The sequence below is a fragment of the Hevea brasiliensis genome, chromosome 1 (genome assembly GCF_030052815.1).
Source record: "Hevea brasiliensis isolate MT/VB/25A 57/8 chromosome 1, ASM3005281v1, whole genome shotgun sequence".
Taxonomy (NCBI): Eukaryota; Viridiplantae; Streptophyta; class Magnoliopsida; order Malpighiales; family Euphorbiaceae; genus Hevea; species Hevea brasiliensis.
In genome coordinates this window covers 77,649,301-77,660,066 of record NC_079493.1, presented here as the reverse complement: position 1 = coordinate 77,660,066, position 10,766 = coordinate 77,649,301, and the positions used below count along the sequence as shown (strand labels likewise).

The 10,766-nt window shown below is 35.9% G+C and overlaps 1 non-coding gene across 1 annotated transcript; it reads left to right on the top strand.

The window, feature by feature from the left end:
- The first annotated feature begins 8,454 nt into the window (after positions 1-8,454).
- On the top strand, positions 8,455-8,562 carry LOC131169591 (U6 spliceosomal RNA). The gene has a single exon (XR_009140499.1). It is a non-coding gene; the product is annotated as a U6 spliceosomal RNA (small nuclear RNA).
- Positions 8,563-10,766: the final 2,204 nt, after the last annotated feature.

Genomic DNA, 10,766 nt, shown 5'->3' with positions numbered 1-10,766 from the left:
TCAAATGACCACAATGCCCCTGTTCGGGTTGCATTCCCGATTTTTCGGTAACACCGGGTTTTGTCCGTTTTTCGATTTCTCGCTTTTCTTTGTACTAATTATTTAATTTTTCTTTGATATTTCTAATGATATTTCTACTTCAATTGATGTCTCTTTAACTCCTAAAAATATTTTTCAGGGTTCCCCGCGGTCCAGGGCTAGTCAACGGTCCACGCCGTGACTTCCCGGTGTGGTCACCCATCGCTAGGGTTCTCGGCTCGCTTAACTTAGTTGCATTTCTTTACTATTATTTTTCCTTTATTTTTCTTGTACTTTCTTTTCTTGTATTTCATTATTTAATGTCTCCTCACTCATATCGAAGTGTAGTTCTAGGCATTCTAGCTGTCCGGACAACACTGGTTACCGGAACAGTAGAACGCACTACCGAACTTAGGGGTGTTACATTTAATCCCATAGTGCTCCACTAATCATCCTAAGCATTATAATAATCAACTTTAGTTAATTTCAATTACACCCCTTAGATTTCCTTTATTTATTCTATGTATTTGGCTTCTAATTTTTATGGCATTTTTAACATTTAGTACTACTTATTTTTTATGGACATTTAGGTCAAAAGTCCACTCTAGGTGTCAAAGGACCAAAAAGCCCTGCTTCGAGTTGCATTTTGAATTTTTCGGTGCTGCTGATTAACTTCTTGACCCGCTGATTTTTTTAACTTTCATTTTTGTTTATATTGACTTACTAAATTTTCTTTGACATTCCCAGTGTCAATTACATCTCAATAAATGTTTATTTAAGTCTTAAAAATATTTCCTGGGGTTTTTTGCGGTCCAGGACTAGTCAACGGTCCACGCCATAACTTTCCAGTGCGGTCACCCATCGCTACGATTTTTGGCTCGTTTAACTTAGTCACATTTCATTACTCTTATTTTTTCTTTGTTCTTCTTGTATTTTTCTCTATTGTATTTCATTATTTTATGTCTTCTCACTAACATTTAAGTGTAGTTCCATGTCACACCCTACTCCTCTTAAGATGTAACATGTTCCCGTAGTACACCTAATGAATTACCGTACTTCACCTACCAGTAACCCATTAAATATACTACAAGGGATTTTAAAACAATTTTCATTTAGCTTTAAATTGGTGGGTAAATTTTTTTTCAGATTTTAAGAACCTTTATTTAAAGTCCAAACGTAAATCAATTTTTTTGATATTTAAAATCTTCGCAATTTTTACAAAAATTTTGGCAGAGTGCCGTCTATATTTTGAGAAAATAGTTTTTCAAAACCTGAAATTAAAAACACTTCCAATATATTACTCAATCACAACTTCATTTGCAACTACCATACTTCAAATCAACAACAATGGCAACACTTCAACTCAAAATCCAAATTTCACATCAAAATTTAATAACTCAAAACATTTCATAACTCATGCACATTGCATTTCAAATATTTAATTTATATTCATAAGTTAATTTACAGACGCAAAATCTCAAAAATAGTATTATTACAATTTTATCTGTACAACTGCTCAAACTATAGAGATACATATACATACTATCATATTTACATCAAACTAAACTACCAGGGTATAGACAATACCCATACAGAAATTCTTCAATCGTACTCCTCTCTAACTTTCGCAGCTAGCTTTGCTATGTCCTTTTCTCTATCTGCGACAGCAAGTTAAAACTATCGCTGAGTATATAAATACTCAATGGTGCACAATAAAGCATAAAATGCAAAATATAAAACATTTATGAACAAATCATCATTCAAAAATCTCATAATCGCATTTCACAATTTTTTTCTCAAATCACATTTGTAACAAATCATAATTTTCAAAGCTTAATATAGCACAACTTGATCAAACAATTTAATAAACATAGTGTTGCCAAACAATAACACAACTTAGGCCATGACACAAAATTTCCGAACATGCCGTGTGTACATCACGACAAGGCAAACACCCTCACTAATCAAAATCAATGAGGGAGGTGGCTAGCTAGCTAATGAGTACTCATCCGATCTCAACCTCAACTGGCAAGCCAGAGAGGGAGGAAAATAAACGATCTCAACCCCATAAATGGAGGAGGAATAATGTGATATTGCCATGCTAAGTGTGAACACAAAATCAATTCAAAACAATTTATTTAAATAATTTATGATAAATCTGATCAATTTTCAAAGTCATATTTGCGATTATAAAATGGCAACACAATACATAATTAATCACAGAAGTCAAATTTTTGAGAATAAAATATTTAAACAAGAATTATTGTGCACAGACCTGATGCGAGTCGCCTATTGGCCTTGACTCAATTCCTCGGGTTCTTTACTGGTGTTCTTTTCCACTTCACTTGAATTCCAATTCTTCAATTTCACTCCCTTTTTCCTTTTTTTTTTTTTCAAGTTTTTCTTCTCCTTTTTACTCCCAAGTGATGTATCTAGGTCTAAGAGTGTGAATTTGTGTTGGAGTTTAAGAAATTTATGGGAAGAAACTAGAGAAAAGCAAGCTTTCTAAGTCCAAAAATGGTGGAAATGAAGAGAAAATGAGAGAGAGAAATGGGAGAGAGGGAGTGACGGGTGAAGAAGAAAAAATTTGAGTTTTAACTTTTTTTTTTATCCTTTAATTTTATTTGGTCCCTTTTGTATTGTATTTATCCATAATTTCCTAAATTTTAATTATAGCTTTATGATTTCATTAATCCTTATTTTCTTTTCTCTTTTTTTTTTTCTTTATGTCTTTTGTATTATGGAAGACCAAAAATTCAAATTAATTAAATTTATTAATTATCTATTTATCATGCATGATGTCATCACTTTTTACTTTTCCTTTTTTTCTTTCTTTTTTTTTTAATATATTTTTCTATTAGTTCTTTAATTTAATTTTTGATTTCAAAATTTTCTTTTCTCCGATTTTATTTGACAGTTAGGTCAGGAGTCAGCTCTCGGGGTCAATTGACCAAATTGCCCCTCACCGGTTCATCCCGGTTTGCAAATAATTTAGTATTTCTTCCGACTCCCTGACCTAATTATTTGACTAGCTTAACAGTTCTTTTTCGTGATTTTTTCTTTTCCACTGTGTTTATAAGGGTCCTAAGGACCGCGGCGTCACATTTTACGGTTCGAAATTTGAGTTTAAATCGACTTCGCAGTCATTCCTGAGAAGGTCACCCATCGCTGTGACTCTCGGCTCGTTTAACTTTTTATGTTCTTTTTTTCTTATTTATACTTAACTAATTGGCAATTACTAATTATTTGTGTTTATGGCTTATTTAGGTGTCTTAGATGTGGTTCTAATTCTCTTAATTGTCCGGACCGACTCCGGTCACCGGAACAGTGAAATATACCAAGCTATGCAAATAGGGGTATTACAATTATCCCCCCCTTAAAATAATTTCGTCCTCAAAATTTTACCCGGTATCAGTCTCTGAACAGTTGTGAGTGTTGTCTCCCTATATCCTATTCATGCTCCTAAGTAGCTTCCTGGCCTGAACGATGGTTCCTTAGTACTTTAACCAATATTATTTACTCATCGATTGCTTACCTCGTGTTATCCTATGGGAGAGAACTTAGTTTTACTCTTTTCTTATCAAATCTCTTAATCATTTAATGTAACCTTCAGTTTAGTTTAGAATATTTTAGTCTTTTCTTGCTGTTGTTTTGGCAATTATTTTCCTTTGTAGTCTTCTCTTTCTTGGCCATAGGTCCATAACCATTATCTTACCATTCCATTTATGACCAAGGCCTATGTGCTATTTTGTACTATCTTGTTTTCTTTGGTTTAACTTATTTCTTTCTTGATAAAATAGTTTGGGATATTATTACGCGTCTTAAGTAAGTTGTTTGCCCTAGTGGCAAATTCTCATCTAGTATTTTTCTCATTTCTTACTGTTCTATTTATTTCTTTCTTTTTATCGATATTTTATAGCTTATTTTGCACTAATGTGTAATCATTATTTTCTTTTGTGCTGAACTATAACCTTGCAATATTCTAACTTTAGAGTTTTAAATCCCAGGTTAGGATTTTCAAACTCCTTTCAAATAAGAAAACTTTATTTTATTATAACTGTATCAAAATAGATGTCGTTTGCGACTATTCTTATCCTTGTATACTATTGGGTAGTACGTAGCTCTACACAATAAATCCCAAGTCACTACTGTAATCTGCAGCTTACAGCACAAACATCAAGAATATTGTATAGTTACTACGATACATCCCAATAGAACAAACTTCCCTATATCTTATTTCTTTTATATTCACTAATATCTTGAACTTATTTTGATTATGGCACCCACTGACATCTATCAGCAGTAATACCCTTACCCGCATCTAAGGTAGCTATATTACTATAACTTACTTTTAGGTTCTCTTTCCTTATATAATTAGGCTTACTAATTAACTTTACAAATTCTTGTGTGCTAGCAAATACTTTTCACTGACAAACTCTTCCAAAATTAATTTTAAAAAGACTAGTCACTAACATATCAAAATTGATATTTATTTATTTATTTATTTATTTTTTTGTTTCAACACATATACATATCTTAGTTAAGAATCGAGGAAATACCAGCAATCATGTCAGAAGTTTCATCCTCGTTCCTCTATCGCATAGTGTATACTCTCACTGGAGCATCACCTTGTCCTTGTTGATTCACAGTACTCTAACTTCCAGGTGTACTACCCCTACTTCTGCCAACTGCTGGTGAACTCTTTGGGGTAGAAATTTGAGCTGATCCTTTTGATGTGGTAAATGATCCATAATGGCGTGGACTTACACAATCCTTAGCAAAATGACCAGTCCCTCCACAATTGAAACATGCTCCTATAGCTCTATAACATACTCCACTATGTGGTTTACCACAAGTCTCACAAAGTCGATCCGACAGCGTTTTTCTGCGTGTCTGTTGAGTTTGCTGATTGGATTGGGATGGTTTCTGTCTAGAAGATATACCTCTACCCGATTCGGGTGAGCCAGATCCTCCAAAATGTTTTCTTTTCCTAGAGCCACTCTCAGTAGCTTGACCAGTAACCTTTTCAGTTTTCTCTTTCTCTTGTGTACTCTTTTTCATTGCCCATTCTGATTCTATCCTTTCCAGTTCTAGGGCTTGTGAAATCAATTCAGAAAAATTCTAGTGTCTAAATCCTACCACTTGCATTCTCAAGTTAGGGCTTAACCCAGCTTCAAACCTCTTACACCGATCTCTGGGGGTGGAAACTAAGCTTCTAGCATAATGGCTCAGCCTTGAAAAGGCCCGCTCATACTCTGCTACAGTTCTATCCCCTTGCTTCAAACTTAAAAACTCTTGCAGCTTCATGTCTACATAAGTATCAGGGACCCACTTTTACCGAAATTCCCTTAAAAAGTCTGCCCATGTGAGGACTGGTGGCTCTACCAGGCTGTAGGGGATGGTCTTCCACCACTCATATGCATCCCCTTGTAGAAGTGATACTGAATATTCGAACTTCAACTCTTCAGCACACTGTAGTTTTCTAAAAACGCGTTCCATCCTTTCTAACCACCGTTCTGCTTCCAGTGGATCCACTGTTCCTTTGAATTCTGTAGCCCCAAATTTTATTAATTTCTCATATTGCCGAGCCAGAGGCTGTGGTTGTGCTACAGGTGCTTGTGTCTGTGCTTGAGGCGGCACATTTCTCGCCATTTATTGAAAGAATGCAGCCATCTGCTGTGCAAACTGAGCAGGGAACTGTGGTGCTTGAGGAGGAGCTGGAGTGGCCGACCTACTCACATTCTGGAGCGCTGGGGCTTCTCCTCGAGCCTCAACCTCAATAGATTGCTCTACGGAATGATCTCCCTCTTCCATTCCATTTTCCAGAAACTTTCTACTCTCTGAAAACAAACACAAGGAGGTTGACCTCCGTTAGTGCATATTCATGATGTAAATATGTCATATGTATCAAATATTTGAGCAATTGTATTTACTGACAAAATATTTCAAATTCACAGTTCAAAATTTATTTTAAAACCTTGGCTCTGATACCACCGAACATGTCACACCCTACTCCTCGTAAGATGTAACATGTTCCCGTAGTACACCTAATGAATTACCATACTTCACCTACCGGTAACCCATTAAATATACTACAAGGGATTTTAAAAAAATATTCGTTCAGCTTTAAATTGGTGGGTAAAATTTTTTTCAGATTTTAAGAACCTTTATTTAAAGTCCAAACATAAATCAATTTGTTTGATATTTAAAATCTCTGCAATTTTTACAAAAATTTCGGCAGAGTGCCGTCTATATTTTGAGAAAACAGTTCTTGAAAACCTGAAATTAAAAACACTTCCAATATATTACTCAATCACAACTTCATTTGCAACCACCAAACTTCAAATCAACAACAATGGCAACACTTTAACTCAAAATCCAAATTTCACATCAAAATTTAATAACTCAAAACATTTCATAACTCATGTACATTGCATTTCAAATATTTAATTTATATTCATAAGTTAATTTACAGACGCAAAATCTCAAAAATAATATTATTACAATTTTATCTGTACAACTACTCAAACTACAGAGATACATATACATACTATCATATTTACATCAAACTAAACTACCAGGGTATAGACAATGCCCGTACAGAAATTCTTCAATCGTACTCCTCTCTAACTGTAGCAGCTAGCTTTACTGTTATGTCCTTTTCTCTATCTGCGACAGCAAGTTAAAGCTATCGCTGAGTATATAAATACTCAGTGGTGCACAATAAAGCATAAAATGCAAAATATAAAACATTTATGAACAAATCATCATTCAAAAATCTCATAATCGCATTTCACAATTTTTTTCTCAAATCACATTTATAACAAATCATAATTTTCAAAGCTTAATATAGCACAACATGATCAAACAATTAAATAAACATAGTGTTGCCAAACAATAACACAACTTAGGCCATGACACAAAATTTCCGAACATGCGTGTGTACATCACGACAAGGCAAACGCCCTCACTAATCAAAATCAATGAGGGAGGTGGCTAGCTAGCTAATGAGTACTCATCCGATCTCAACCTCAACTGGCAAGCCAAAGAGGGAGGAAAATAAATGATCTCAACCCCATAAATGGAGGAGGAATAATGTGATATTGTCATGCTAAGTTTGAACACAAAATCAATTCAAAACAATTTATTTAAATAATTTATGAGAAATCCGATCAATTTCTAAAGTCATATTTGCGATTATAAAATGGCAACATAGTACATAATTAATCACAGAAGTCAAATTTTTGAGAATAAAATATTTAAACAAGAATTATTGTGCACAGACCTGATGCGAGTCGCCTATCGGCCTTGACTCAATTCCTTGGGTTCTTTCCCGGTGTTCTTTTCCACTTCACTTGAATTCCAATTCTTCAATTTCACTCTCTTTTTCCTTTTTTTTTTTTCTTCAAGTTTTTCTTCTCCTTTTTACTCCCAAGTGATGTATCTAGGTCTAAGAGTGTGATTTTGTGTTGGAGTTTAAGAAATTTATGGGAAGAAACTAGAGAAAAGCAAGCTTTCTAAGTCCAAAAATGGTGGAAATGAAGAGAAAATGAGAGAGAGAAATGGGAGAGAGGGAGTGACGGGTGAAGAAGAAAAAATTTGAGTTTTAACTTTTTTTTATCCTTTAATTTTAATTGGTCCCTTTTGTATTGTATTTATCCATAATTTCCTAAATTTTAATTATAGCTTTATGATGTCATTAATCCTTATTTTCTTTTCTCTTTTTTTTTCTTTATATCTTTTGTATTATGGAAGACCAAAAATTCAAATTAATTAAATTTATTAATTATCTATTTATTGCATCATGCATGAGGTCATGCATGATGTCATCACTTTTTACTTTTCCTTTTTTTCTTTCTTTTTTTTTAATTTATTTTTCTATTAGTTCTTTAATTTAATTTTCAATTCCGAAATTTTTTCTTTTCTCCGATTTTATTTGACAGTTAGGTCAGGAGTCAGCTGTCGGGGTCAATTGACCAAATTGCCTCTTGCCGGTTCATCCCGGTTTACAAATAATTCAGTATTTCTTTCAGCTCCCTAACCTAATTATTTGATTGGCTTTACAGTTCTTTTTCGTGATTTTCTCTTTTCCACTGTCAAATTTTATAGTTCGAAATTTGAGTTTAAATCGACTTCGCAGTTGTTCCCGAGAAGGTCACCCATCGCTATGACTCTCGGCTCATTTAACTTCTTATGTTCTGTTTTTCTTATTTATACTTAACTAATTGGTAATTACTAATTATTTGTGTTTATGGCTTATTTAGGTGTCTTAGATGTGGTTCTAATTCTCTTAATTGTCCGGACCGACTCCGGTCACCTGAACAGTGAAATATACCAAGCTATGCAAATAGGGGTGTTACATTCCAGGCATCCTAGCTGTCCTGTAATGGCCCGGCCCACTAGTGATATTGTCCACTCTGGGCCGAAGCCCTCACGGTTTTAAAACACCGGGGACATCCGATAAAATTGGAACGATACAGAGAAGATTAGCATGGCCCCTGTGCAAGGATGACACGCACAAATCGAGAAATGGTCCAAATTTTTTCAAATTTGCCCGGCCCACTAGTGATATTTTCCGCTCTGGGCCGAAGGCCTCACGGTTTTAAAATGCGTCAATAGGGGTTACGAACCACCAACTTATAAACCCAGCATCTCTCCCATGTTTTGCCGATGTGGGATTTGCCTAGAGTGTTACAATCCACTCCCCTTATGGGACTCAGCGTCCTCGCTGAGGTTTGCCCCACCATCGCTCAAGGTTGCACGCGGAGTGGCTCTGATACCACAAATGTAATGGCCTGACCCACTAGTGATATTGTCCGCTCTGGGCTGAAGCCCTCACGGTTTTAAAACGCGTCAATAGGGGTTACGAACCACCAACTTATAAACCCAGCATCTCTCCCGTGTTTTGCCGATGTGGGATTTGCCTAGTGTGTTACATGTCCGGACAGACACTGGTCACCGAAATAGTAGAACGCACTACTGAATATAGAAGTGTTACAAGACATGAGAAGAAATAGAATGAAAGAACCCAAATGGAGGATCTCAACCTTGGACTTTTGGAACTTCATCTGAACATCCTTTGGAAATCTTGTAGATCCCTTTCTGCTCTTGCCTTCGTCAAAAATAATGTGCTCTCTTGAAAGTAAAAAGGTTGATCTTCCTTGAAACCTTGACTTCTTGTATTTATATCTGGTGTAAAACCCTTATTTTAAAGTCCAAATAGGCTTAAAAAACCTCCAAGAATGTCTAAGAATTGTGAAAAGTTGGGTTAGAGTTTCTTTCACCGAAAATAACACAGGCCATGTAAATTACTTTAGTTTACGCAGCTCTGCCCCATGTAACACTCTGGAGCTAAATTTTTGGTATTTTGATAGCTAAGAACATAACATGGGTCATTTGCTTATTACATGGGCCATATGGTTTTACCTTTCCAGGAACACAGGCCATATAATGGGGTGTGTTATCTTATTACTCCATAACACGGGTTGTGTTATTCAAAATGGCCTCCAAACTCCATTTTTAGGGCTACAACTGTAACGGTTAGGCTCTAACCACTAGAGGAATTGTCCGCTTTGGTCGTAAGCCTCACTGTTTTGTCCCATAGGTGGAATGGAGAACTTCTTAGGAGGTCATCTATCCTAGGATTTCTCTCAAGCGAGCACGCTTAACCCTAAAGTTCTTCCAACTCTTCAGGCCATTTCACTAAAAGGCGCCTCTAGTGATTAGTTCCCTCATTTTGTATATCATTGCTTTCCACTCACATTCCATTGTGGACGTGTTTCTCATCTTTCAGGGAGCTTTTCACTGCGTCCAATGAAATCACTAGGGCACTGCCTTAGGGCCTTGTGGCCCACTAGCTTCCGCCATAAGTGTCCTCACTTGTCACACTGTACTGAGGGAGCTTTCGGCTCTGATACCAATTGTAACTGTCAGGCTCTAACCACTAGAGGAATTGTCCACTTTGGCCGTAAGCCTCATGGTTTTGTCCCATAGGTGGAATGGAGAACTTCCCAAGAGGTCACCCATCCTAGGATTTCTCTCAAGCGAGCACGCTTAACCCTAGAGTTCTTCTAACTCTCCAAGCCATTCCACTAAAAGGTGGCTCTAGTAATTAGTTCCCCCATTTTATATATCATTACTTTCCATTTCCATTTCGATGTGGGATGTGTTTCCCTTCTTTCGGGGAGCTTTTTGCAGTGTCCAATGGAATCACTAGGGAACTGCCTTAGGGTCTTGTGGAAAAGGTCCCTTAGGCAAATCCCACATTGGCAAAGCACAGAGATGGTCTTGGGTTCAAAAAGTAATGATATATAAACGGGGGAACTAATCATTAAAGGTGTTTTTTGGTGAAATGGCCTTGAGAGTTGGAAGAACTTCAGGGTTAAGCATGCTCGCTTGAGAGAAATCCTAGGATGGGTGATCTCCTAGGAAGTTCTCCATTCCACTTATGGGACAAAACAGTGAAGCTTATGGCCAAAGCGGACAATTCCTCTAGTGGTTGGAGCCCGATCATTACAATGACACTTCTCAATTTGCCTCCATACCATTCCAGGCCATTGACACACACCTAAAAAAGGCAAAAAACCATGGGATCATATGAAATTAAAATAAAAATTAGAAAAACACTAAAAACTCTTGAAAATAAGCTTGAAAGTAATAAAATACTAATAAAATGTAATTAATATTAAACCTAATTGCTCTGACTATATCATAAATTAATTTGAAGAAATTATACAAATTTTAAAATT